General features: G+C 38.5%; 1 pseudogene; it reads left to right on the top strand.

Moving 5' to 3' along the window:
* Window positions 1-955: 955 nt before the first annotated feature.
* LOC102835237 lies at window positions 956-1,737 on the top strand (annotated as a pseudogene).
* The last annotated feature ends 2,533 nt before the right edge of the window (window positions 1,738-4,270 follow it).

The following is a 4,270-nucleotide window of genomic DNA, read 5'->3' as shown; positions in this document are numbered from 1 at the left end:
GTACACTCATTCCCAAACTATTGAGAGTCTACTATATCCCACCTGATTCAGGTTTAAAGGAGTTAAATATACTTTACATAATCTCTGTCCTGATTGAGTTTTCCTTGGGAAAGGATGTGATAATAAACAAATAACAAAAAAACACAGAAAAAAATTCTAAATTTAGTAAGTGCTGTGAAGGAAAATGGACTTCTATTGTGGCACTGTAGGATCAGCACAGGGCTGCAAATCACAAGGTCGGTGGTTCAAACCCAGCAGCTGCTCCTAGGAAACCCTGTACAGGGTCACTATGGGTTGGAATCGACTGGACGACACTTAACAATGGAGCAAAATGGAGTCTTGGTGTGGCACTGTGGGCTAATGTGCTGGACTACAAGGTCGGTTTGAACTGCGAGGTTGGCAGTTCAAGCTCACTAGCCGTTCCTGGGAAACCCTATACAGCGTTGCTATGAGTCAGAACTGACTCTATGGCACTTAACAACAATGAAGGGAAATAATAGGTTACTTTGAGAGAAGATAATCAGAGTGTGTTGGCTAATTTAGGTGGGGGGGATCAGGTCTAATAATTTACTGAGGATTATTTCTGAAGTAACAAGTACGGTGGCATTAAAGTATGCCAAATAAATTGATACAAAAATGCACAAGTGAGATAGGTCTTATTAAATTTAAAATACACACATTATAATTTAGATTAAAGGGATATATTCAAAGAATAAGAACATTAGAATGATACTTCTTAAAATTTCTTCAGATATCCCTTGGTTAATTATCACAGAATATGGAATTAGGTATGATTTTGTATTTCAGTTTCTGTTTTAATGAAAAAAGTTAAAACAAAAAAAATCAAATATCAATCAGTGGCCCCCTCAGGAGACCATCATATCAACCCCTCCCGCTGCCTTGCCATTGTGACCTACGGGCAGAGCTGTGAGGCCAGTGTGCATTCCTCCATTGTATGCTAACCTTTGATTTGGGGTTGGTGAAATTGGATGTGAAAACAGAGTCATGCAGTGGAATGGAATTCTCCACATCTGGTTCCGACACTGGTAAAGTTACTGGAATCTTGGAGATCAAATATAAGTGATGTGAGTATGATCTGACTTCCACAGAAAAATGGAACACTGATAAACACTCTGGGAACAGAAATAGCGATTGAAGACCAGATTTGTTAAGGTATTAAAACTGACATTTGATATCACCTTCTCACCAAACATGGGAAAGAAAAGTGATAAAATCAAATCTTCTTAAAGGAGGGAGTGCAAAAACCTTGGTTATGATGTTGCCTTTGATTTTTCTGGACTTGTGATCCATGGTTCAGCCGTCTTTGGTTATGAGGACTGGCTTGCTGGCTACCAGATGGTCTTTGACAGTGCCAAATCAAAACCAACAAGGAATAATTAAGTTTGCAGTGGGCTACAGGACTGGGGACTCCCATTACATACTAATGTCAATGATGGGACAGAATTTGGAGAATCATTTTATCAGAAAATATGTGAAGATCTTGACACTTCAGTAAACCTTGCTTGGACATCAGTTACCACCAACTGCACTCATTGTGGTATTGCTGCTAAATATCAGTTGAATCCTACCGTTTCCATTTCTGCAAAAGTCAGTAACTCTACTTTAATTGGAGTGGGCTACACTGTGAGGCTTGGTGTGAAGCTTACACTGTCTGCTTTGGTAGATGGCAAGAGCATTATGGTGGAGATAAACAATTGTTTTGTTTGTTCCTTTTAAAGGCTATATTATTGAATAATTTGAGCATTTGCATGAATTATTTGTTGAGATACACTTGAAAAATGGTATGCCACTTAACTGTTGTCATTGCTACTGAGGACCTTATGTGCGCATAGTAGAAGTGCTCTATAGAGTTTTCAAAGGCTGGGATTTTTAGAAGCAGATCATCAGGCCTCACTTCTGAGGTGTTGCTGGGTGGGTTTGAACTGCCAGCCTTTCCACTGATAGCCCAACACTTAGTCATTTCACAACCCAGAGATCTAGGTCAATTAATACCCATTGTGGTGAAATCAGTTCCGACTCATATCAAACCTATAGGATATGGTAGAACTACACCAAAGGTGTTTTCAAAGCTGAAATCTTTATGAAAGTACACTGTCTCATCTTTCTTTCAAGGAGTGGCTGCTGGGTTCAAACAGTTGACTTTTAGTTAGTAGCCACTAGGGTTCCTTTGTTGTTTTTATTGGCAGTATTAGTGCCTTTAAGTCGGTTCCTACTCATAGCGACCCTACATAGGGTTTCCAAGGAGTGGCTGATGGGTTTGAATTATCAACCTTGTGCTTAGCAGGAAGGTACTTATACTACTGTGCCACACCAGGAATCAAATTGGTTCTAACTCAGCTACGCTATGCACAACAGAATGAAACAATGCCCAGTCCTGCACCATCCACACAATTATCATTATGTTTGAGCGCATTGTTGCTGCCACTGTGTCAATCCACCATCTTGTTGTGGTCTTCCTATTTTTTATTGGCTCTCCATTTTACCAGCATGATGTCCTTCTCTAGGGAAGAATCCCTCCTCACAGCATATCCAAAGAATGAGACAAAGTTTCACCATCCTCTCTTCTAAGGAGCACTCTGGCTGTACTTCTTCCAATACAGATTGGTTTGTTCTTCTAGCAGTCCATAGTATTTTCAATATTCTTCTCCAACAGCATAATTCAGATGCATCAATTCTTCTATGGCCTTCCTTTTTCGTTGTCTAACTTTCACATGCATATGGGGCAACTGAAAATGCTACAGACATGTCAAGCATACCTTAGCCCTCAAAATGACATTTTGGCTCTTTAACACATTAAAGAGGTCTTTCAAAGCAGATTTGCCTAATGCAATAAGTCATTTCATTTCTTGACTGCTGCTTCCATAAGCATTGATTGTGGGTCCAAGCAAAATGAAGTCTTTGGCAACCTCAGTCTTTCCTCTGTTTATCATGTTATTTACTGGTTTGTTTGTGCAGGTTTTCCTTTTCTTTATATTCAGGTGCAATCCATATTGAAGTCTTTGGTCTTCAATTCTCTTCAGTAAGTATTTCAAGTCCTTTTCTGCTTCCGACAAACAAGACTGTGTCATCTGCATATTACAGGTTGTTAATGAGTCTTCCTCCAATCCTGATACTATGTTCTTCTTCATATAATCTATTATCTTGTACTATTTACTCAGCATACAGGTCAAATAAGTATGGTGAAAAAATTCAACTCTGGTGCACGCTTTTCCTGATTTTAAACCATTCAGTATCCCCTTGCTCTTTTTGAGCAACTGCCTCCTTATGAGCAAAATTAAGTGTTCTGGAGTTCCTATTCTTATTCTAATTTACCTAAGGGCTACTTAGGTAAATTAATTAGGGCAATTAAACTGAATGGGGTAAGATGTCTCAAAAGGTCTTTGAATTAAGCAGAAATGTGAAGCTAGGTACTAGAGAAATGTAGAATAATGGCTCTCAACTATTTATTGCACATCCAAATCCCTGAAACCTGTAAATTTGGCAAAAGGAACTTTTCAGATGTGATTAAATTAAAGTTCTTGAGTTGGATGATTATCCTGGATTATCAGTGTGGGTCCAATGTATTCACAATTCATAACGAGGAAAAGAGGAAGGCAAGAGAGTTAGAAGAATTGTTTGATGAAAGTAGAGATGGAAGTGACGCCATTGCTGGCTTTAAAAATGGAAAAGGGTCATGGGTCAAGGAACATGGACCTCTAGAAGCTGGAAAGAGAAGGCAAGTTTCCACCTACAGAATCTCCAGAAGGAACAGAGGCCTGGCAACATTGTGATTCTAGCCCCAAAAGACTCTGACCTCTAGATCTGTAAGATAATAAAATCGCATTGTTTTAAGTCATTAAATATGTGGAAATTTGTTACAGAAGTAGGAAATCAATAAAGGAACCGAACCTAACATATATCATATAGACTAATGGTGGCTAAAAAGCTGAATAACAGTTTTTTTCATTTTCAGGGAACAGATGACCTCATGAAGCTTACAGATGGTAGACCGTAACTAGATTCGTTCTGCAGTCATCAAAACTTGTTTCATATCTTTTCCTTTTTAATCAAAAGACCAAGAAAAGGTATCAGCAGTGCATTAATTTCAAGCCCACAATTCTACCTTGAACAGTTTTCAAAGTACCTTTCACAGTTGGGAGTAGTGAAAATAAGACGCCATTTTCTAAAATATTGAGCTCAAAGTTTCAGATTGCTTTCCTGTCTTTACCCTTTCAAATATTCCATTCTTCCTATTCTAATGAATTGTAAA

Source organism: Chrysochloris asiatica, unplaced genomic scaffold (assembly GCF_000296735.1).
Source record: "Chrysochloris asiatica unplaced genomic scaffold, ChrAsi1.0 scaffold00133, whole genome shotgun sequence".
NCBI lineage: Eukaryota > Metazoa > Chordata > Mammalia > Afrosoricida > Chrysochloridae > Chrysochloris > Chrysochloris asiatica.
Note: the sequence above shows the minus strand (reverse complement) of the source record. Positions and strands in the feature narration are given on the sequence as shown.